The 25,318-nt window shown below is 47.0% G+C and overlaps 1 protein-coding gene across 10 annotated transcripts in view; it reads right to left on the minus strand.

Moving 5' to 3' along the window:
* Positions 1–25,318, minus strand: part of ST6GAL1 (ST6 beta-galactoside alpha-2,6-sialyltransferase 1) — a 46,236-nt gene that overhangs the window by 15,205 nt on the left and 5,713 nt on the right. For 5 of the 10 annotated variants that reach the window (XM_063408215.1, XM_063408216.1, XM_063408218.1 and 2 more), the window contains one exon: positions 13,974–14,128. The gene's annotated coding sequence lies outside the window, so the exon portion shown is untranslated. Of the gene's footprint in view, positions 1–2,691; positions 2,839–2,862; positions 3,013–3,267; positions 3,369–13,973; positions 14,129–18,759; positions 18,844–19,928; positions 20,157–25,318 lie in introns of those variants that run through there. The other 5 variants (XM_063408213.1, XM_063408214.1, XM_063408219.1 and 2 more) reach the window with 5 other exon arrangements.

The raw sequence follows: 25,318 nt of genomic DNA on the forward strand, positions 1-25,318 counted from the left end.
GAGCAAGTATTGCCTCAGATAAGCCCCGTGGTCCCAAATAAGCTGTTACCAAGGCCCGGAAGGACAGGAGCAAAATTATTAACATCACATAAGCATTTTAAATCCCTAAATACCCACTCAAAATGGGCATCTTCCTTCCTTCTTTCTTTGAAATCTGCTCTCTACTAGCGCTGCTCTCTATTCTCTACTCTCTACTCTGCTCTCTACTAGGCAGCTCACAGGCTGCCTGCTCTCTGGTCCCACCAGAGCAACCAGATTCACCCTGAGCACGGGATGCACCCATAATACAGTGAGGGAAATAACCTGATGCTGGTGCTTAACACAATGAACAGGGGAAAAGAAAAGAAAAAGCTGACTTTTCCTAGGGAAATATCTTACTGCTAATCCTTGAGTAACTCAGGCACTCTTGCAGAGAACACTCCCTGCTTTTTTGGAACAAGATGCATAGAAAGCTGCTTCACAAAACATATCTTAATCCATAAGTCTTCACGAAATAGATAAATGTGTTTTAGACTTTACAGTTTCACTCTGCCAAGGAAATATAGCACAAGAAAGGGAGATTTGACAATATTAGCTGAGAAATCACGTAGCTTGCTTTTACAGGAAGTCTGAGTCAATATAATGCCACATGACTTAAACTACCAGGCTATCCTTTACAGGACTAAATACTAAATTATTAAAGCATCCTAATGCTGACAACTTATATTTTAACTTTATTAAGGAACAAAGTTATTATTTATAGAGCGCTCCACAATAAAAAAGCAAATATTGCTGTACCTCCAGTTCCTAAACAACAACAACAAAAAGATTCAAGAAACAGAAGTAATTCCAGCTTTTACTGAAATTATTTGCCCTGCCTTGACAGACTGTATAAATTTCCACTTCCTTAAGTACAGATGTACTAGAAGAGCACACTGAAGTCTTTTCGAACCAGAAGGGGTACAGCAGTCTGGAGAGGTGGGCACCGGGAGGGGATGCAGGAGAGGGGGACACCAGGAGGGGATGCACAACAGCCCTGTGCTCTGTTTTGTGAGGAGTAAGGTTCTCTACACCGTTTATGATCCCTCTCCTGGGGTCTCCCAGATGCTCCCTGCTGCCTCCTGCCACCCTCTGCAGCTGGGACAGGGACAACTCCCTGGGGGCCTGCCTGGTGCCACAGAGAACAAAAAGCACCGCGTGAAGGCAGCCGACCGCAAAGCTGTTCCCTGAAGGGGATAGCAGTCCTGAGTCAGCCTCCACGCTGTCAGGGCTGTGCTGGCAAACCACACACACAGCAACACCTCCCAGATCCACAGGAACACCGAAACAGCTGTCCAGTGTCAGCTCAGTACCGACCTCTGACACCTCCCTCTGCCCACGCCCCATGCACACCCCAGCCTGACTTCATTCACGCTGTACCCTTCACAAGAGGCAAGGACCTGGCTTCCAGAAAACTCCACTAAGACCTTCTGTGCAGGGAGGACAGAGCCTCAGCGCTGCCAGAGTGCCCAGAGCCCACCACCCCACAGAGCAGAGCTCTGCTCCAGGCCCTGCAGGACTCTGCCCTGCTTTTGACTTCAGAAACGTCTCCTGTGGGGTTTCTGGGTGGAGGCACAGGCACAGGTGGATAGCAAGCACATCTCAGTAACCACCAGCTTTTGCTTCTCACACTTGAATCATCTAGAAAGGTGGCAGGCTCACAGTGAAACAACTTCACAGCTCTCTGCAAGTTCCTGCTGGGACACTTCTTGTGGTGGTGCACAGCACAGGATGCCCAGCAAGTCACAACAACCCCTCTCCTTTGCAGGCCACTCAAAGGCACCTGGAAAAATCACCTTCTGCACAAATTATCCCCACCTTTGACTGCACATGCTGCTGTAATGTGAACAGCTAGTCTGCTTTGATTTTAAAGCTGGCAAAGTAGGCTCGGCAAACACGTTTTAGCAGAGCCACAACAGTTCAAGATACCTTCTGTTCCCCATGGATACTTTGCAATTCAGTTTAATTATTACTGCTATTTCACATTATAAGATTTTATTTTATTTGCATAAGCAGTGCCCTAAGATGGAGTCCCTCTCAAACACCAAACCTCTGTTGTGGAGAAGGAATGCATCTGCTCTTCCTGGCAAAGTAGGATAGCCCACAAATGGCCACTTGTGTGCACTTGTGTCTGGCAGTGGTCAGTACAAAGGTATTTTTCCAAAGGTGTTGGAAGCTTGCCACATACACAAAACACAAGTTGTCAGCTATGAGTATGAGGAAAGAAAGGACAAAAAAAAAATCTTACAAACCTAGAAAAATACTTAAACAAATAGCTGTCTCCCTGAAACCCAGAACCTGACACAGCTGTAGGGTACAGCACTGGCTGGCAGGTTAAGTCCACACATCAAGTTCTCTGAGGGTAAATTAATCCTCTTCAGAGAACAAGTGAGGGATGTGATATCTTCAAAGCAGTCAGGGAATTACATTCTGTCCACACACTCTTATATTAAAACTTTATTGTCCAATTATCTCACTGGTTTCAGGTCTTAACCAGCAAAGTACACAAGAGTGTGAAAATCCTGCTCCTCTGGTGTCCCGGAGGCTGTTGCCTGCCCAGGGCGCTGCAGCTAGCAATGCCACAGAGAACACCCAGCAATCCTGATTTCCACATCCCACAACAGAAGTGCCCTCAAAATGCTAACAAGTACCCTCATCTCAAACAGCCCTTACCTGTCTCCTACAGTGCCTGACAGTCGAACACAGACAGACCACACAAATATGGACAAAGGTATAAATATGCTTCTTCCAGGAAATGCACACAGCTTCCCAAAAGTTGTGTCATCAGCTGCACCAATGCCCATCCTCTGCACATTTGTTTAATTGGTACTTGAAACCACTCACATTTCCCAAACAGCCCGAGGCAATGAACTCTGCAGTTGCAGGCAGTGCACAGATAACCCCTCCTCTCTCTGCTTCTCCAGCCTCTGTCCGACTTGTTCCAACTCCTCCCTGCACAGCACCTTTTCCACCCTTCAGATGCTCTTGGTCAACCTCCCAGCACCGTCAGCAGGGCGTGACCATCCGTCGAGGCAGGCACATCATCCACCCGCTGAACACGCGCACGCCGCATGGCCCGCCACCAGCACAACAATGGGGCGGATTTGTTCTCCTTGTGAAACTTCCTCCCTTTATTTCCCTTCCTGACCACTTCTGACCTCTACACGGTCTGCAATGACGACAGGTTATTTTGCAAGCTGCCCCTGGTGCAGAGCAGCCATAAATACATCTGAAAGAGCATTATCTTACCCCTGCTAGCAGATGCTTCCTTTGCACCCGCGCTGCCCAGGCACCCAGGATCACTAGACCTCTCTGCAGCTGCTCAGGGTTTCCCCTGGTTCCAGCAGGCCCTGTGGTGACAAACACAGCCAGGCTCAGAACTCAGCCCTTCCTCCTCTCCTCTGCAGATCCCTTATCAGTATTCAAGAGTGGGGATCCCAGAAAATCCCGGGGCGACTTCTGTGATGTTGTGAAACCTGACCCCTGCTTTCCTACCAGCTAGGAAGCCACCAATCCACCCATCTCATCCCACGACAGCTCAGGGTGGTTTTTTCTGGGGCTCCTGGTGAGCAATCTCACCAAAACCCTCAAAATTCAAGGTCTCCCTCTCTCCATGTTCACAATCTTCTGAAAATGAGAGAAGAGGAAATACACAGATAGATTTGAAATGTGACCCTTCTGCAAACGCATGATGAGACTTCTTCATTAGTTCTTACATATTCCACAGGTGTTATTTTTATTATGTTTACTGGTCTGAAGCAATGGATCCTACCAGAGTCCCTCTGAAACATAACCATGTCAAGTAACACCTTTAATTTAATTTAAATGATGACTTGAGAGCTGTAACCCCTGGGGATTACAGGATATGCAGGAATCACATCCACCTGGTCTACCACGCCTTTCCTTGGTCCTGCCATTCATACATCAGCATCATTCAGCTGCAGTTTTCTTCCCTCTGACGGATGCACCAAAGCTTTTTACTTTAGCAAGTTGTTTCTCAATCTTTTTTTTTTAGATAATGTGATAGCTACTTCATATTTAAACTCAGAGAATTTACATTTCATTCCAGATTTCCTGCATTTATGCATTTCCATCTGCACCCACAATTATGCCATGCCTATCACAAATTAGGAAAGCTTTGTTCCCAACTTTTGGTGGTGTATTTTTGAATGTTTTTATGCTGTCCTGTATGAACAATTTATACTTAACTACACCTTTCTATTCCTTTTTTGGTACATTCTCAATGCTAACCCTTTCCTCCACCAACACCTCTGTAAAGCATCTCTGAAAAGAGCAGTGGCTGGTACCAGAGGGTAAATGAGTTTCCATGTATGTGGAAAAGAGCAAAGACATGGAAATGTAGGGCAGGAATTCTTCTGTTCAAAATAACATACTCAAGGACACCTGAGAAAAAATTGGATTCAAAAAGTAACCTCAAAACTGTATCTGCTCTTAAAATCACCTATTCCTGTCCTGAGGAAAAAAATATTTGTCAAGACCCTTCATAGTAACAAACAAACTATGCTCATGTCATTTTGCAAATTAAGAAGCTACACCTTCCTCATGCTGGATACACCAGATGAAAGGTGATAAAATATTTTCCAGGGTAAAGGTCTGCCCCTGGAGCCAAGTTTCAGATCAGATATCTTATTTAGCCCAGACTGTTAATTCAACTCTGTGTATCATGACTTTGTAAATATATAAGCAGGGAAGGCTTGCTTCTAGCAATTCTTGGTTTCTTTCCAAAATATCACTGTGCTGTGAAAATAAAACATCTGTTGAGCCATACATTTAGATGTTTTCAATGTTCAAACAGAACAAAACAGAAAGGGGATAATGAGGAAACTTTACATAGAGATTTGAAGGGGAAAAAAGCACTTTGCATGAGAAACATGGTTAAATTTCAGTTGGCACATTGAGGAGCTATACAGGTCACTTGTAATGAAATGAATCATCTGTTAGTCCTACTTGCATTAAAAAAATCTCTGCATGTGCCAGTGAAAATATGCTGCTGTCATGGCTGAAAAAAAATATTCCCAGGAGAACAGGAGAGGCAGATTCTGGGGGAGGCACAGGGGAAAGTTTAAGCATGTGTTTCATTTTGGTTTTACATGTCAACAAATATTGGGATTTAATATAAGTCAGAAGCCTTTATTTCTGCTGTGTCAGCCCTTTATTCCTGTTCTTTTCTACATGCCATGTTGGTTTTGGAGGGTGGCTGTGCCTAGCAGCACTCTGCCTACCCTTCACCCCTCATTAAAAGGCAGCAGATTTTAAATATAACAATTATATAGCAAGTAGTTATATGCATCTAGTACCTTAACCATGGTATATATGTATTCAAGTTTTACCATGAAAGTATTCCAAATAATAATAATAATATTTATAAGTTAAAACTGCTTTCTGAGTCCCAGGATGCCACATAAATCCAGGATATCAGATTTATCAGCACTTCATCCAATTAAAGGTCTACATTTTAGTCTTGCTGTAGAGGGTGCTTTTAGTGGCTTATAATATGGATTCCAGTTATGAAATATATTGAGCCAAATAAAGAGTGAACATGGTGGACCACACTTAGCATGCTCTTTGGTGGGTTACTTGCCCAGAGGGACAGCATGTTTATGAACTCCGTAACACAACCAAGTCCTCAGCGGGTGGGATCAGCACTTCTCCCTTACAAAACCCCCCTTCCTACCCCACAGACAGACACCTGCTGAATATGCCTTGCTAACAGCAATGGACAGGAAAAAGACTCCCATCTGCATGAGGTGTCTGCATGGCCCAGGCCAGCTCTGCTCTCCTGCAGCACACTCCCACTCGGATGCAATCCCACCGCGCCAGCTCTCAGTGCAGCTAAACACAGAAACCGCTTCCTGTGGGGTCTCACTCGGCAAGATACCTGGAGACCTCTTTTAGTAACAAACCTTTTCCATTTCTAAAACTGCCAGTTTCACCTTCAGTTGGAGAAAAGTACATGCATGAACAGCACCAACTCCTGAACATGCTGCTTTTTCTTTCACACCCAGAGGCCCAGAGGCCAGGCTTTACAATTGAGGATTTCATCATTAGTCAGCTTTACCACAGCCATTCCCACACTGAATACAACAGCCAAAATCCCCCTACCCTGCCCAGCTTCAAAGACCAGGATGCAATCGCTCACTTGTGACTATTTACTTTACATGGAACATTACACCTTCCAATCATTCTCCCCCAGGTGTCTGTTCCTCTATGACATCCTTCAGAATGAACGGGGGATGCTTCTTTATTTTAAATTAACAGCATGTGGCAGGTCAACGCTCTAAGGCCTCTGCAAACATCGCTGCGTGCCAAGACATGTAATTGCTGCTCCCTGGCCCCAGGAGAATCAAATTCCCTGTGTGCCAGCTGCAGAGGCACAGCCCTTCAGGATAATATGTCTGATGCCAGCCCTTTGCAGGTGGGGACAATGTCTTTCTGTCTCACGGACAATGCAGTAACTCTTTACAACTTGCTCAAAGAAGACTCTAATTTAATTTAACCTAGGACCTAGTCTGTCACTAAGTGAAATAAACTTGCACCAGTCTGGCTCTACCAATGATGGTTTTCAGTCCAATAGTGCTACCAAAATTATTTATTTTTCTCTACATACCCAGAGTTCATCCCTGTTGGGGATGACAGGGCTGGCACTCAAACTGCAGTGTTCTACCACACCAACTTCACTAGAAGAAAGAAGCAAAGTATCAGTTCTGGCCATTTTCTTTCAGAAAGCCCTACTCAAACTACTCTGTTAAGCAAAACACTTCCTGTGTTACATTTAAAATAAATTGATTTTCACTAAGAAATCTGTATTTTATAATGCAAAGATACATACAGCTGTGAAGACTTTATCAAAAAGTATCAGGTGCTGAAAAAAAGGCAGGTCCTGATGGCAACTAAGAGTGTATTAGAAAGGACACCACTAGAACACAGCAAAGGAAATAACTACCAGAGGAATTGTAAAAATAATCACATAACAAGCAGTCTGACTATTTATCCAGCAAAAAAATCAAAGTAGTTCCTTTCTACGCAAGGAACTTGAGGTATGGAGGACAAGTGGAAGCTTCAAAATTAGAGTTAATTATTTTGTCTCTGTAAGAAAGGAAGCAGGAAAAAAAACTGTGTTACAATAATCAGATGTTTTTCCACAAATCAAAATCACTTGGCTTTCATCTCCATAACACCAGCAATTGGAAAGTTTAACTGACACCACTTCCAGCACACATCACCATTTCCTCCGAGAGAAATGACCAGAGGAAAACCAGGTATAACTCAACACAAGTTGTTGAGAAAGCCCAGGTCCAAGCTCAGTGGCAGTGGCAGCAGAGCAGCCAAGGCAGCAGATACACAGGAATTAATGTACCCCAAGATCCTGGATATCCTTCACTGTAGAAGCAGCAGCCAGGTTCTCAAAAGTCAGAATATCTGCAGTAGCAGATGTCAAATATATTTTGCCAAAGCACATCAAGTCACATACTCACACAGGGAGCTCTTGGCGTGGCTGAACTTCAGTATTAACAGCAAGTACTGCCCTGTTCTACAAACACGTTTATCTGGGAACACTGTGCCCCTGTATCAGCATTTCAAATATATCCACTGTCAATAAGCCCACAAAAATATTGCCAGGGAAGTAACCTTGCCTAAATATAATTCAATTTTATAAATCATAGGCAATGTAAATGTATAGCACAAAACTAGGTGCCTAGACATATTCAATGACATTTAAAGAATTTTAGAAACTCCTCCACCCTGAAAGTTTCACATATGTATTTAGAAGAACAGCAAACACTAATGCAACCTTCCTGAGAAAGCCTGTGTTTGGAACCTCCTTGCTGTTTTCTTCCCTCACTGGCCTCCCAGATGCTTAGAAGGAGAAGCAGGTTCAGCAGTGCCTCCTACCCAAACCCAAGATTATGCCCTCTGCTTAAGGATCCAGCATGAAGAACACTTTGCAGGAACAAACAGGTGTCTCTCTGACGTGTGATGCCCGTACTTTGGTGGGATGGAGGACTGGCCAAGCCCAGCACCACCTCCAGCTGTAAGCTCCACCACCCATCTGGCAGCTCCATGGTGCCACGTACACTACAGCCAAAGAATTCCCTTTTTCTTCCCACTTATACGCCCTGACAGCATCCCAGTGATGGAGCAGGGTTGCTAGGGGCATGGCACAAATGGATGTGAAACACAACAAATCTACACAGCTGCTGAAGGGAGGAAAACACCATGCTTGAAGCACATGTAAAGCTTACTGGAGTTCTGAGAGGCCAAGAAGGCAATAAAGGCCTCTTTAATGTCTTTTATCACATCCTCCTAGTGTTTTTAGCCTGCTTTCTTCACCATCAGAAAACCAGGTGTAAAGCCTGGAAAGCACTACCCAGTTCCTGCCCCTAAACATATCACTCACTTCCTACAGTCAGCACTTCAGAATCAAGTCTGGCAGCAGAGCTTGCAGATGACAAGTGGATGGATCCATCATGGATCAGGACCACAGCCCCACTCCTTGAAGCAGGCAGCTTTCTGCCCTCTGGTATTTAAGATATTTCATGTACATGGGACTTTGAGAGATCTAGACAGATAATTCCAACAAAAACAAAGAAGTTACTCCCTAAAGCAGTAGGGGAGGCATCAGAGGCTTTTTGTATTTACTCCATTAAATACTGCCTCTCATACTGCCTTTAGTACCACACGTTTCTGCAGTCTTGGAAGGAAACTAAGACTTAAAAAAGCTCTTTGAGCCTCCCAGAGTAATGAAAGGTCCTCATCTTCTCCTACAGCCAGCCAGCCCTTTGCTGGAAGGATGGATGTGATATGAGAGGAAGGAGGATATATGGAGGACTGGGAGAAGGATGTTACTGCCAAGGGGTGGAGACCTGCTCACAAGCACACACAGCTCCTTCTGGCCACAAAGACACCAGACTTCCTCCTTCATAAAGGGAACTCTCCCCAGACACAGAAGTCAGGCATCTGTCATGCCTGGAATGGATGCACCCCTGTGCAGACAAGGAGCCTGCGGAAATCCAGCAGAGGTGTTCCATGTGCTGGTGGTAGCTGCCAGCCGCTGGGGTGACTCCCAGGACACCCTGGGGGTACACCATGCCTAACTGCTTTACAGCAAGAGCTGTTGGGTGTTTCCAACAGCAGTGATCTCACTCAGTGCCACAACATCCCATGGTGTTCCAGACTGGGAGAAGATCTGGTGCCACCTCTAGCACAAGGCCATATTTTCTTGCTGCTCAACATCCAATCCAAGCTCAAAGTGGAAAAGCACTGGGCCTAAAGTTCACTGAACATTACACAAAGCTGACTTCTGATCTGGCTCAGACCAAGTTTTAGGTTAAAAGTTACTAATTCATTTTATTTAAACAAATCTGCCTACCATGCCATCATAGTCTCACAGGAACTGATCTTAGGTGACCCTTTGCTTTCCCTGTCCTTCCTTTTCCTGCCAAAAGGATCCTTAACAGCAATGTACTTCACTCTCCTTTCCACAAACTCCCCTCCAGGTTAATAGGATGGGAACTTGGCTGCTACCATACTGTGTTTTAAGCTTGCACAGGCATCTGAAGATAAAAAGTCCTGGATATCTCCTGACAAGAGGCACACGATTTTTCTTCCCTCCTCATGCTGTCATACCAGTATCCCCTGAGGCTAAACCAACAGAGAATCCTCAAGCCCTGGGTATGCTAGTCAGAATAACTCCTCTCATGAAGGAAGAACCACAGAACTTGAATATTAAAGCAAAGAAAAACAGCAGAGCAGCCTAGCAAAGTTGTCTTAAACTAATACAGGATTTTTACTTTGCATTTCACTAGTCTTTTTGTTTGTGCTTTTTTTGGGTTTGGGGCTTTTTTCTAATTATTTTTGAAGAATCAGGCCAATTCAGCTTAAGTGGTTCTGTTCCACTGAAATATGTACTCTCTTGGTCTTGTAACAAATACATGTACTTATATATTTACATACATAGCCTCGTCTATTTTTGAGTTAAGAAATTATCCATTCATAATACAGTGACATTTCAGAAATAAAACCTTTTTTCCTAAGTCCAACATGCATATAGAACAGAGTTGTATGTTGTGAAAGGAAATTACTTTCACTTGGTGCTAGCTCTGAATTTTTCTTCCTCACTCCAAAGTAACAAATATAGAAATCACTAGTTAAAATGCATCAACCTGATGAATATTTTCTGAAGTCTGCTAGAACAGCAATTTAAGGATATTCTCCCCAAAGTAAAAGGCTAAAAATTGTGAGCTAGCCCCAGTCCACAGCTTCTTGATCATGTCTAGATCTCTGTACAGCATTATCTGGAGGCATCTCAAACAGGGGAAGTGCCATTGCTTCAGAAACTTGCAGCAAACCTCCCATGCCATTTTTAAAAGGTCTTTAAAAGCTGACTGAACATCAGAGCTCTTTCAGAGATCTCGGCAGATTATGGCCCAAAGAGGTGAAAAATCATTTGCATGAGAGCAGGCGAGCAGAGCAGAATTTCCCCACACTCTCGTCTGGAGGCACCGGCTCCCCCAAGGCCTTGGACGTGGCCACGGCGCTGCTGCTGCCAGGGCAGCTGAAAGCCCTGGGCTTTGCCCTGCTCTGCCCGACCCCAGCGAGCAGCAGCCCCCGGCTCTGCTCTGCTCTGCCCGACCCCAGCGAGCAGCAGCCCCCGGCTCTGCTCTGCTCTGCCCGACCCCAGCGAGCAGCAGCCCTGGGCTTTGCTCTGCTCTGCCCGACCCCAGCGAGCAGCAGCCCCGGGCTCTGCCCGACCCCAGCGAGCAGCAGCCCCGGGCTCTGCCCGACCCCAGCGAGCAGCAGCCCCGGGCCCTGCCCGACCCCAGCGAGCAGCAGCCCCGGGCTCTGCCCGACCCCAGCGAGCAGCAGCCCCGGGCTCTGCCCGACCCCAGCGAGCAGCAGCCCCGGGCTCTGCCCGACCCCAGCGAGCAGCAGCCCCGGGCTCTGCCCGACCCCAGCGAGCAGCAGCCCCGGGCAGCGCAGGTGCTGAGCGCCCATCACCAACCACGGTGGTTCGTGCAAGAGCTGTGTTCAGAGCCCAGGGACACACAGCACTGGGGAAGGACGCTGGCAGTCCTACTCACGAGGAATTGGGTGCTTTCCTACTGTGTCTGCAACTCCAGGAGTCTCATCTTCCCCCTAGGAAATCCTCCCCTAAGGCCCCTCACATCCCTTCCAGCATCCACACAGCACAAGGAGATCCCTAATTTCTGTGGCCTTTCCCCACAGTGCAGCAGCAAGCTGCCTTCCTACCCTGGGGAGATCCTACCACCAGCTCTCCTTCCACACTCCACTAACCTTCCTTCCTGGAAGTGCTTCCCTTATCCTCAGTTTTGGTCAGTTCTTCCCCCCATCTCTCCCAGATCCACTGCATGCAGTGCCTGTTCTGGGCTCAGACTCTGCTCACCCAGGCATTTCAGAAGCTTGTGCACAAGCCCCACAAAACGCCTCAAGTGCAAAGCAGTGTCTGAGTGTCACCTGACACAGCACAGACCTCAGAGAGAGGAGAAGCCACAGAAACAGTGGCCACCAGCATGGAGAGAGGTCACAGAACCACATACACCAACACCCAGCCCCTGATAGAGCTGATAGCACTGGTGGGACTCTCTCTAAAGTACACACAAAACTGCAGCCCAAACAAGCAGATGGGTTCACTGCACTTCAGCACAAGTAGAATGAATTGCTAGTAATCTTACACAATACCATTCTATGTGCATCATCCCATTATCCTGAAGGGAAACTACTTCGGTACACGGTTGAAGGCTTTGCTGTTGGTGTCCACTTGCCCGGACACTCACCTTGGAAAACAACTCCTAAAGCTGGACATAACACACTGAAGCACATCCCTATCCTCTCCTCTGCCTATCTGTGCCCAACACACAACAAACCCTCTGCTCCAACAGGCAGGCTCTGCCCCTTTCTAAAGCAGGAAGGGGTCAGAGGCCCCACAAAGCCACAGGGAGCGCTGGGGTATGAAGTGTGCCTATTTTTGGTTTTACTTCCTTATTTCAGAGCAAAGTCCCTTTTCCACTTCGGACATTAACACATAAAACAATGTAACTGCTGAGAAGAGGGTGGGCAGAGATACCCATATTACACACCAAATCTATCACTTTGTTGGTTTCCAACTATCCATCTCCTGCAGCAGCCTTGCCATCTTGCATACCAGGCCTACCTAAGTCTGAAAGCAGACTTAGCGGGCTGGGTTTGACTGTTCGGCAAGGAAGACTTGTGAGCATTTCAAAAGGGACTCAAGATTTTGTTCTGGCACAAACAGAAGATGACTCTTCAGTGCTACCAATGCTCATTAAGAGAAGGAATATCTCCACACAAAAAGCCTAACTGAGCTTGAAAGGTCAGCTTGGCCTTGGGTTTCAGCAGTCCCAAGGCAGGCACCCAGTCAAGGGCAGTGGTCCCAGCCCCTGCTGCCTATCTGTGCCTCACACATGCTCGTGGATGTGCCCTCCTCAGAGGGGATGGCTCCCATGCCCATGAGATCCAGCCACCTCCCCAGCTCACCCAGCATCACACCCCACGTCACATCTTTGTCCAGCAAGCAGAGGACTTCCCCAGAGGAACAGGGAAGAAAAACAGAACTAAGAAACATTTTGTTTCTGTACAACAACCAAAGCAAGAAGTTTTGCAGTGGCGGATTGGCTGATCTGCTTCTTTAATCCTTTATTCTCCACCCCAATCCCACCTAACTAGGAATCAAGCTGTCTCCAGCTGGTTTTCTTCTTTCCCCATAAAAAGAGCATCTGCCAGAGATGCCCAAGGCAATGGGCTATGCTTTTTCTTTTCCACTCGCCTACCTCCAGCAGAGCATTCCCGCTCCTGCCAATGCTCCCCAGTCTCCACACTGCTCTGCCTTGACTTCTGTGCAGATTTTGGTTGCTCTTGGCCCTCTTTGGGGTTAGAAGTCCAGCAGGCCCTAGGCAAGCAGGCTGCTGGAACTCCCCCACCCTTGCCCAAGTGTCACAGTTTGCAATGCTAAAGGTAACACAACACTGGGAGAGAGAAGTGTTGTTCAGCCAGAAAGTAAGAAAGGGTGGTGCATTTTCCATATTAAAGATCAGGCTTTAAGTGGAGGAGAGGACATTAGCATGTTTCCAGCAGAAGAGGAAGTAAGGAGCAACAGCTAGCACTCCTGATGCCAGCAAGTTAAATATTTAGGGAAGCAGCAACACAATGAGGTCCTCCCAAACCTCCTCCACACGTGAAAAGAGGCACAAACCCAATATTTACATTTGCAGTTGCCTCTGAAAGTGCTTCCTAGCAAGTTAGCTTTTCCATGCACGAGAGAAAAAGGGAGGTCCCAGCATCAGCAATAGTCACTGCAACAGCTCACATGATGCTCCTCCTCCTTGAGGGCAACAGCCCAAGGACTGCAGTGCTGTGATAAGGGCAGGATGCCAGTGGGGAACAGTGATAGAAGAGTAGTGGCACCACCAACAGAAGCACTTCAGGCACAATCAGCAGAGGTCAGCTGTGTAAGTAGGCAGCTAATTACTCTAACCTAGAGCCAAAGGCAATGTCCCCAAAGGGTTTCTGTGGAAAGCTTTAACAAAATGAGCCCCAGTATACATCTCATATTCATTTTATGCGAGTCAGAATAAACACTGGATATCAGATCTTATCTATGGCGCACAATTAATACATGTCAGCTTCTGCAAGGGCTCCCACAAAAAGCAGAATAAATGTTTTATTTTGCTTTAAAAGAGAAATATAGGGTAGTTGCTAAGGGAGTATCAGGGAACCCTCCTCATTTTCTTTACTATCCTCCCAACTCTGCGTGTAACATGAGACAGCCTCAGTGCAAACAGCAGTGCCTCAATGTATGTGGCCTTGTTACACTGACAGCAGCCCTGCTCTTGCTGCAGACATGTGGAAGTGAAAAAAGGGGCAGGGGAAAAAAGAGGAAGAGCCATGGTCATCACCTTCATCTCCAGGTTCCTTTGCTGTCCACAGAGGTTCCTGTCAATCCCTTCCAGGCAGCAGCAGATTTCCAGGTAAGAGCCACCACAGGCAGCACATCCGTGCTCTCCATGCAATTCTTCATGCTCCCATGTCCTTTTTAATTGAGTCCTCTAGCCTAAGAAAGAAATTAGGTTGAAGATGTTAGACAGACACATCAAACTGATCAGAAACCACTGGACAGGAGACTACAACCACCAGCCAAGACCACACAGCAAATCAGCAGTGGCACAGAAACACCCAGAGCATATGCAGATAGCGCCGTGTCCCCACCGTGTGTCCTGGATATGGCCAACAATTGAGCTGGTGATACCTTGAAACATTACTTGAGTAAAACACCACACAGAGCCTTGTTCTGAAGGCAAAATCTACTGGTGAACCCCTGCTGGCTGCAGAACTCACCAGAGTCTAATGCCAGGAGCCAGGGGCTAGCTGGTAATGCCAACATCAGGGCAGAAGAGCTCGCCTTTAGTGCTGGAGCTATGGATCCCTAAGGAGATCGTAATTCAGCCTGTACCAAAACATGAGCAAAGCCCTTCAAGGATCCCTCTCTCACTGAACCATCCATAGCAAAACTACCCCTACTCTGACACAGCAGAGCAGTGATGCAGTGCAATTACCTGATGACCCTTGCTGGAAACACAAGAGCCTTTAGAGAGTTTATATTTCTAACCTCTCCCCTACTTCTAAAAGAAACTCAATGTAACTGCAGCACATGTCCTAAAATCCTCTTAAATAAGATATTAATCACAAGACTGTTTAGCAAGCAAGAGCACATGGTCTGCTTGAGGAAACACTGCCTCCCATAATTATCCTGCCCTGGGCAAGTTTCCAGTGTATGTGCATGGCCTGGCATATGCTACCCCTCGAGTCCAGCAGCTCAGCTTTCTGCACTCAGTAAGGAGCCCAAGCACTCACAGCTTAGCAAGAGGTCCCAATATGTCCATATCCCAAATTACTGCCAGCCTGAACCATCCAAGGGACCCTAACCCACAGCAGCACAACACAGCAGGGGAGGCAAAGCAGTGGGAAAAAGATAAGCTTAGGCTTTATACATTTTGTGTGATGAAGAAAAATAGGAAGATGGGGAAAAAGAGAGTTAAAAAGCAGGACAGGAGGAAGATATTAAAAAGAGGAGTGCTGCCCATGCAAAGAGACATTGGGACACAATGCCCTACCTCAAGCACTGAGGCCCCACCAGCACAGACTGGTGAAGTTTTCTGCCAGGTAAGAGAAACTAGAATGATACTCGAGGGTTAGGTCAAAAGGGAAAAACCAGCAACAGCTACCTGCTGGACTCAAAAATAACATTCTTGGTGTCTGCCAGCCTGCAGCAGTATCTCAGCATAGCTGCATCTTTGAGAAGCGCCTCACTGAGCAAGAGGTCAGCCATCACAGCAAGGGAGGGAATTTGCACAGGCAGACCCCCAGGACAGCTGTAAGGCAGTGCAGGAAGGCTGCATGAGCAATGGTGAGCCAGAGCCCCAGCACTTTCACAGGCCAGGCTAGGAAATGCCCAGCCTGCCAGCTCAGCAGGATCCCCTTGCTGCAGGCTGTGTTCACACCAGCCTTTGTGGCCTGCAGAAAGGGTGCATTTAAGTGAGAAAAATGATGCAAAGAGGAGACAAAGGGGATGCAGAGAAGTACAGACAATTAAACAAGGCCAGCACACTGGCTGTCCAGCCAGGCACCACTTCTTCATGGGCAGCAGTTTTAAAAACACACAACAATCCACCCCAGCTACCTGCTCCCTGCTGAAGTCTGACTTTATACAGGTCTGGAAAGTGAGCCCAGAGATGCCACCAGAGGCAGTGGAACTTCTGCTATGGCAGAGCCTGGGCAGCCACAGAGGAGTATGAGGAAGCACAGGAGCCAGGCTGGAGCCATGGGAGCTTCCCAGCCATCCACCCACTCCTTCCTGCCAGCAGGGCAAAATGCTCAAAAATACTGACCAGCATGTCTGGGAGGCAAAAGGATCAAGGGGACACGTGCCCCTCAGCAAAGCAGGACAGCAAGAGTGCCTCTCAGGAACATCTCTGACAGCCCAGCACCTTCCAGATGTGCACACAGCCAACACTGGGTGCTGAGAGCCTCCAGCTGCAGCATGGGCAGTATCCCTTGGCAGAGCTGAACCCTCAGCACTTGTTCTGAAAGCTGTGAGCATGAGAGTGAGCAGGCCTCCTTGCCTTCTGGCCAAACCAGAGTATAAGGAATTCATCAACATAACATTTCTACATGGCAGGTTTCCCCATCAGGAATACAAGCAGATAATTACTAAAAGAGACAATAGCTTCAAAGATATCAAGGTTATGTAGGGGCCAAAAATTACACCCTAATTCTGAACATTATAAAAGTCTTCATTAATTTATCATTAATTCTTCTCCCCTCCTAAGAAGATCTAAATGGGAAGATCCTGGAGAGTGCTGTAAATTAAGTACCAGCCCAGGTGAGTTTGTCTGCCTGAAGGGATTTAATACACTCTAGCAACATCCAGGCTCCAGTGTGACAGGTCTGTGCACTAACAGACAGTAATCACCAGACTGTGAAACCAGGAGGAGGAGGAGGCAACAGCCTCCTCTGTCATTCAGCATCCCTCCTACTGGCAGTTGATGGAGACTTATGACTTATCTTTTTTCTGTGAGTGAGGAATTATTTCTCCTTCCCACCTTACCAGCCACAGCTGAACCAATAGCCTGATGGATGCTTTGGCAGAGGAAAACATCCTGCTGTCACCGTGTAAAAGAAATAGTATTTGTTAATTGCTTAATTGTTAATGCTGATTCATCCCAAAGTTAGAAATCTTACCACCACAACTCTTCCAGAATGCAGTGAGCAAAGCCCTGCCTGTCAGGTTAATCACAGTTAAATGGAAAATCATTACAGCCTCTGCAGAGCAGAGCACCAACTAGGAATGCCTCCAAGCCCCACAGCACAGAGGCTCAGACAGGGGCCAGCACGGCTCGGAGGGCACAGACACTGGCTGGGCTGCAGGGACACGAACAGTGCCACCACTGGCAGGGACGGCAGTACACTCTGGTCACATCAGCCAGATGAGAAGATGTGAGGAATAAAGAAGCCAGGATGGAGCAGGTCTACCAGACACAGGGGAGCAGGATGTGAAACCCAGACAACACTGCAGACAAGTAGAATGAGATGCTGAAGAGCTTCAGAGCAGGAGTGGTCCATGAAGACCACTAAGGCAAGGACTGGAAGGTAGGCTGGGAACAAGCCTGAAGAGAAGCAATGACTGGAGCAAATACCTGCTCTCAGGTCACTGGCAGAGCCCATGGTTCCCCTGGTCACTGGTGTCAACCAGCCAACAAATCCTGTCTGCCCAGCCTATCCTCCCCACCAAGGCTCCATAGGGAGGGCAGTGTTTCATTTGCACTGCGTTGTGATGATTCAAGCAGGACAAGCCTGTGTGGTGGACAGCCTAGCCCTCTCCTCTATCCATAAAACACACACAAAAAAGACCTAATCCTACCCCTCATTTTGGCACAGCATACTCCTTTCACACAGCAGAAGTGCTCACTGAATGACAGTGCTGAAATAAAGTTCTACCTGGGTGGTTTTCTTTCCAGCAGAATTTTTTTTAAGGTGTAGTAAATAAGGCACAAAACCCAGGTGAAGTCTTGGTAGAGACAAACCAAAGTTGACAAAAAAGTGATTCCTGTCTTGCTTCTTTTACAGCTGCTAAGAAATCAAACAAACCCCAAAATAAACTTCTCACATCCCTTGTTGCCAGACTCTTACAGAAGGACAGAGCCATGATAAGGTCTGCACATGGGCTGACTTCTCAGCCACACAATTCCATTTCATGGACATCAGAAATTAAGAGGAGAGAATTCCTAGCAGCTTCCCAGAAGAGCACCCAGCATTGGCTGAGTACCTTGTGCGTGGCTCTGCTCCCTGTTTTACAGAGCTGCTTTCCCACAAACACACCATGAACTGCAGCTGCACCACAGAGGAGCCTACTGGACAACCTGTGTTTCTGTCCTTGGGGCAGGCCTTAAGTACACAAGTAAAGCACTGCCTCAAGGCTGCAAAAAGGAAAATGAAAACCTGACCAAACAACCACAAATACAGATCAATTATGCACAATGAGTAAGGCAGCATCAAGACCAGCAGCAGCTGTGGACCCACGCAGTCAGAACATGCAGCATACACAGAGGTCAGATTTGGGTTGTATAACTTAAAAGCTGTCCTGCCTTCTGAGAGCCTGGCTTTGCAACCCCTTCTGTATTTCCAGAGGAAATACATGAGTCCTTCCACTTTTATTAAAGATCTATTCTCTCTTATTAAAGCAAATTCTAGGAAAAGTCAAGGGCTACTGCAGACCACTGGCAATTAATTCTGTAAGTTGGCAGCTTGTGCTTAAACAGAAGAATGATCATCATCTCAGAGGAATTGGCTCTGTGCAAATACTGTAACTTCAGCAGCACCACAGAAGAGTAAGAAACCCCAAATCATCCCTTCTGCAGAAGAGAGGCTTGGGAACCAGGAACACAGAGAGCAGCAAAGGCACTGGGGCAGTGCCTTAGCCAGGGATCTGAGATTCATGTGATCACTGCTGCCAGACCTCAACCTCTGCTACCCAGAACAGGGGAACAAATTGAAAATCCAGTTACTGATTGCTAGGCTGGCCACAGGCCTGGGGAAACAGAGACACAATTATCAGGACATTATCAGAATACCCTAGAGAGGAAATCCCTGCTATTTGACTTCCTTCCCAGGAACAGAGAAACTCACCTGTTGCAAGGCCAGCTGAAGCACGGCTTTGTCTCCCACACATCTCCTGGATACGATGCAGCAACAGGGACACAGCCAACCCCCAGAGCCACAGCTCAAGCAGGAGCTGCGCCACAGCCATGGAGAAAGGTGACCTGTGCAAGTCATGGCTGACCCAACCTCTCACCCAGCCACAGCCTCGTCCCAGCAATGCCCCAGCAGGATCCTTTTCCCACAGCTACCAACTTTCTCACTGCTTCCCCCAGATACTGCAAAGACCAATATTTCCATTTCAAACCCATCTTGCTCAAGATGAACTGAACTTCCTTGATCCTCCTCCCCAAACCAGAGATAAAGAATCTCCAGTAAGCAACACCAAATTAGCTTCTCCACAGGCCTTTTTAAGGGGGTAGTTTTTGCATCTCATCTGCTCTGAACCATTACACCTACTTTTTGACACAAACACACAGCTAATAGTCTCCTGGTAACTGGCTATAAAAAATTTCATTAGAACTACTGGTAACACCAACAGCTAAATTCAGTTTTGTGAAAAATAATACGTGCAACTACTGAGAAAAGAGGCAGAATGTATTTGGACATTTGGAGAGTGGGTAGGGGTTTTCGCGGCGGTATTTTTGGTTTTAGATTTTTTTTCAAACAAGCGTTTGTTTTCATGAAACCTAAGAGAAAGAAAGCCAAGGATGTGGGAGGGCTAAAAGATGCTCAAGGACCAGAGAGACCAAAAGCTGTCTAAGAGATGGCTGCTTAGGAATCTGGCAGGAGCTGAAAGGGGCTAAAAGAAGCGGTACTGGAAGGATGAGAAGGTTTCTTGGAGTTTATGGCTAGCTAGGAATTTGGCCAAAGGAAATGCTCTAAAACAACTGTAAGGCATTAAAACAGGCCTGTGGGGCAATCTCAGATGAGGAGAAGCAGGGTATGATCACCCTCTCACCCAGCTTGAGTTTTCACCTCAGAAGAACAGCCAATGACTGAAAAAAGCAAGCCACAAACACAGCCTGTGGTTACTGAAACCCTGGCAGGTGAGCTCGGGGCAGCCATGGTGGCCCACGCTCTTCAAAAGTCACCACCACCCTGCAGTCTCCAGCAGCAGCTGGCCAGGAACAGCACAGGCACTCAGGGGAACGTGGGGTGCTGGCAACGAGCTCACAGCTGCTCCCCCTCCTCCTTACCGGGAGCCCTGCGTAGCGTCTAACCACACTCCACGTCTGTTTTCCTCCAGACTAGGAAGTTACAGCAACCAGAGGAAATCCACGTGGGCAGAATGTGGGAAGGAAGAGCAGAGATCTTCTGACAGCGACGACTGGTTCTGTGAGCTCAGCCCCCGATCAGCTCCGGCAGAGGGGATGAGACGGGCTCGGACACACGGGCGGTCCGAGGCTCGGCGGTGCAGGGCTGAGCAGGACGGGCGGCCGCGACGGGGCGGCCGCGACGGGGCGGCCGCGACGGGGCGGCCGCGACGGGGCGGCCGCGACGGGGCGGCCGCGACGGGGCGGCCGCGACGGGGCGGCCGCGACGGGGCGGCCGCGAGTGACAGACCCGCCCCGTTCCCGCCCCGCAGCCTCGGAGGCAGCCGCCCCGCTGAGGCAGGGAGTTTCTGCCCGTGGTTCCCACCCCACGCGGAGCAGGACACGACCCTCACGCCTGAGAACACCTCACAGATGTGAAGCGCTGGCAGCAGCAAGACAATGTTTAGGTGCACAATGAAGCGCCTCAAACATCACCTGCAGGGTTTGACTTGCTGTCCTCACCAGCATGAAATCTCAGCTCAGAGGCTGCAAAGGAATCGCGTGGGGGAAAAGGCATTTCTGTGATACCTCACATAAGTGAGGCTTCCAGAGTGTTGACTGCATGCAGACAGATGGGAAAAAATCAGGCAAATTAATGCCAGAAATTAATTTGAAAAGTATGAGTTAATATGCATTACCGACCTTGGTACACTCCCACATCTGTAGCCATGGTAAGCTTAAATTTCCTTAATTTCCATTCACTTCCAGCATGAACTTATCTAATTTTAATTAAGAGGGTCCAGGCTGAAACTTAACACCATTTCTGACATCAAATTTTCTAACCATTCCTTAATTAACCTTTCTGAATTTTTCTCCTTAGATTGCAAGCATATGATTATCTGTCTAATTAAACAATTCATCCATGAATATTTAATAAATAGTTACCCAACTGCACTCCCCTAATAACTAGGCAAAATTCTTAACCTTAGAATATATAGTTCATCTGAAAGAGATGGGTGTTTTACAAAGTGATTTACAAAGTGGTAAGACGTTTCCAAAATTTAGAGCGGAAAGGGAGAGGGGAGCTATATCACACTTGAAAATTCATTTGACTGTTACCCCAGGTGCAGACTTTAAGAAGTCCAACTCAGTTTTTAAAAACTCACTTCTAACCATATTTGCAATTGCTGAGCCACACCGACAGAACCTAAAATAATTGCCACTCCACACCCACACTATGTTATAAAAGAATAAAACAGAAGACACAAGTAACAACTGCTCTGAAAATCAGCAGATAAATCTACAGAAAATGACATTGCATCCACACAGTTCCCCACCTTTCTGCTCAGTTCAGCCCCCTCTGGTAAAGCAGGCAACCAGGCAGTGGTCCATGCACACAGCAAATGGAACCACTGCCCAACTCCAAGGCTCCATCACCTTTTCATACTGTTCAATCCACAGGGAGCTCCTCAGTCCGCAGGATTCAACCCAGCTGTTCTTTAAACAAACAAATTAAATCTGAGGAACCTTAAAATGCCAGTGATCTCTCACTTTGTTCCATTAGCAGAAAGCTTGACTGACCCACACACAAGGCATTCTCACCATTGCTCTTCCTTCCTCTCCAGCTGGGGACTCCCATATCTCTAAAAATACCCTTGCATGTCACAGGCACAAGCAACAATTATTTCTACCAACTCCATTTTTGCCTTTGGGAATCCCCCTGCCTCCAATACTGAAACACATCCTTGGGACTATTTAATCTCTGTTCCCAATTCCTTTACCCTGAATGCCATCCCTGTCCAGCTGAAACCTGCCCCTGCAGCATTCACTGGAGGCAAGTCATAACAGATCCCTTTCTGGGGAGGAGGTTTCCCTCCACAAGGGGTTCTGTTCCCAGGGGTGCATGGCAGCCCCCCAGGCAGCTACAGACTTCACACAATAAAGGTTATCAAGCGCTGGAAGGAATTTGTTAAGACACAACCGGTCACTATTTGATGGTCTTCCCAAGAAAGCATGGACATAAGCATTTGTGAAAAGTGTATTTCAAGATTGCAAGAACAGCTGTTAATAAGAAACAAGCTTCATATTCACAGACACCATCATCTGGATGAGAGCAAAATCCATCCCGCACCTTCCAGACTCTCACAAAATATATAAAGTATTCATCAGACCTGCCTGTGAAACACCAGCCCAGAGGAACCAGAACACAACTTTTCCATCTTTGCTACATTTCTGCTAATGGACCTGACTTAAAAAGTGCCCAACTCCCTGACAATTACTTACACTGAAGCTCTGCTGGATAAGTAAGAGCTGGAGAAGTACAAATATAAATTTATATAAAAATATAAGCAACCCCAAAAATATAAAGTATCATAGAATCAACATAGAAGGATTTGGCTTGGAAGAGACCTTAAAGATCATCTTGTTGCAAGCCCAGCCACGGGCAGAGACACCTTGCACTTTTCCAGGCTGCTCCGAGCCTCATCCAAGCCTGGCCTGGGACATTTCCAGGGATGGGACATCCAGAGCTTCACTGGGCAATCTGTGCAGGGCCTCACCACCCTGGCAGGGAAGAAATTTTCCTAACACCTAATCTAAACTTACTCTCTGTCAGTTTGAAGCCATTTCTCTTTGTCCTGTCCCTCTGGGCTCTTGTAAAAAGTCCCTCTCCACTTTTCCTGTAGCTCACTTCAGGCACTGGAAAACCACAATGAGGTCACCCTGAAGCCTTCTCCAGGGAACAATCCCAATTCTCTCAGCCTCTCCTCACAGGAGAGGTGCTCCATCCCTCTAATAATCCTGCTGGCCTCTTCCGGACTTGCTCCAAGAGGTCGGTGTCCTTCCTGTGCTGGGCACCCCAGACCAGGTGGGTGCAGCCCTCCAGGCGGGGTCTCATGAGACCAACAGGGACATTTTAGCCCAGCAATTACAGTACTGTACATCTAAATTTCTAATTTCTTTTAGACCCTTTGCAAGCACAAAGAATGGCAGGACCACAGTCAGGTCACAGGGACAACCAAGAATTAACACAGTGATCATTCATCCATCCCTGGACTGAAGTAAAATCTTGAATTTAGGAAGAACCAAATGGTGAGGAAAGGAGATAAAAACAAAAAACAACCAAATAAATAAACATTAAACCAACTTAGTTAACAAAGGATCACACTCAAATTTTCAGTCTTGCTAGGCAATGCAGCTCACAGCACGAAGACATCTTCTCTGAGAAGTTTATTATTAATTCATTAATTTAAGATATAAACTAATTGCTTTTGGGATGCTCTGTGCCTTTGGAAGAGAGCAGCTCAGGCAACAGAGCTCTGTGTGCAGCCTTTCCTAAGGATTCTGCCTTGCAAACAAATTTAGAACAAAGAAGTTGTTACTCTGATGTTGTACATTAAATGTTATTTCAAGGTAAAAGCAAGTCCTTGAGATTAGCAGGGGGAAACCAGGACCACAGATGTCTTTTAGTCCCCAGGAGGTCCATTTTAGAAAGCTGTCATTGCTGCACAACTGCAGTGGCATTTTCTATTGTCATTCCATCCCACTGAGGGTCATCACACTCTCCCCACACACTTGGGACTCTGCTGGCACACACAGGGTATTTGCAAAAAAATCCAGCAAACACAGTCAGGTTGATTGGAACTCCTCTGATTTCCTAATCAGCAAGTGCTGTGCCACAAAGACACAAAGGGCAAGCTGTAATGCATATTAAAAATTAATCACTGCTGTCAACAACTTTATTTTTCTGCAAAATTTTACAGCTGAAAAGCCAAACTGCTGCAGCCAGTGTAAGCAGAATGGATGCAATATTTAAGAAGGGAGCATTAGCTTGTTTCCAGTTTCCTCCAGCCCCAGGAGTCCCAGGCACAAGCTGGGCTCTGTGACAAGCATGCCCAGGGATCAGTGTGGGATGTACAGCAGACAGACTGGCATCCTGGGCTGGGTGCATTCGGGTTCTCCACTTCCTCAGCAGCACTGAGGTACCAGGAGCAGCTTTGCTCCGCTCATTTTCACTAGCTGCCAGTTCCCAGAGCTAACACACATCAGGAGCACAGAGAAATGTTAGCACAGTCTGGCACAGAGCTCCCTTCTGCCTGTACAGATAAACCATTCCCAGGCAAAGGAGTCTGGGGCACGGGAGACAAGGCAGAAAAGCAGAGGCCTCCCTGCACTTCAGCATCCTGTAGTTAGAAGGTGAGATATTATGTGCAATGTTTCCAATCTCGCAAACAGATCTTTTTATTTTGGCTATTTATAGAAAAAGAAACTGCAAGATGCTGTGCTGCAGATTTCTACACCAACCTCTGTTTGAGAATGGATGTTGTGGGAACTTGTAAGCAACACACCACAAGCAAACGTTGAAGACTGTCAGGTGACTTGGTTGCAGTGCTCTTAATTTCAGAGACACCCCAAGCCAAGCACTCCAGGCAGCTTCCAAATGCTGCAGAGGGACCAGCAAACCCAAACTAGGCAAAGGCACCCCTTGGAACCTGCTGAGACAAAAAACTACAGGGCAGAATTCCTCCGTTCTGCTTTCACAGAAAAGCTCCCAGACACCCACAGAACCAAATTATGTTCCATACCCAAGATCTGCGTGAACATGCTGCTGTACACACACTCCACCTGGAAGGACCTTTACCGTGGCCCATGCTATTGGTACGTGCTGGCAAGCACATGCACCAGTACATGCATTTCTCATTGCTTCCCAGCCTCCTTCAACCCAAAAAAATCTATCTTGCAGAGCTGGAATCATAATGACAGAAATAGGCTTAAATGCTGCCTTTAATCAACCAAGGCACTGCTTTGCAGACAGGGTTCTGGACTCTCCTTTTTATCATGGTTCACCTCGTCGCTCTGGGAATCAGCAGGAAAACTCATCTGCAAGTGGAACAAGCAGATGTGCATTCACATTCAGTGCCATCACTGACCCACGGGGAGGGATTTTACAGAAGCTTTGGGTTCACAGCTCACCAAAGGCTGAGCTGCAGCACACATTCAGAAAGGCAGTAAACCTTCATTTTTACCTACAAGCAAGTGGCTCAAACATGTAAGTTTTTTGCAAGGTTTTTAATTACACAAGTGATTAGAGGCTCTGATAACAACGATCCCTGCTGGCTCGACATCTAAGAGCACTTTATACAGAAAGCATCGCTCATCAGCACAATTATAATTAAAAGAACATTCAAAGGAACCACTTGTATTTCACACTTCATTGACAAGTTATCCAGTCAAGCAGCACAGACATCAAGCACATCCGAAGCCACCAGGAACGTTCTTCAAACACAAACATGTCCAGCCACCGGGCCACCTCACACTCGGAAGCAAAGCCTGTC

This window comes from Prinia subflava, chromosome 11, assembly GCF_021018805.1.
Source record: "Prinia subflava isolate CZ2003 ecotype Zambia chromosome 11, Cam_Psub_1.2, whole genome shotgun sequence".
NCBI lineage: Eukaryota > Metazoa > Chordata > Aves > Passeriformes > Cisticolidae > Prinia > Prinia subflava.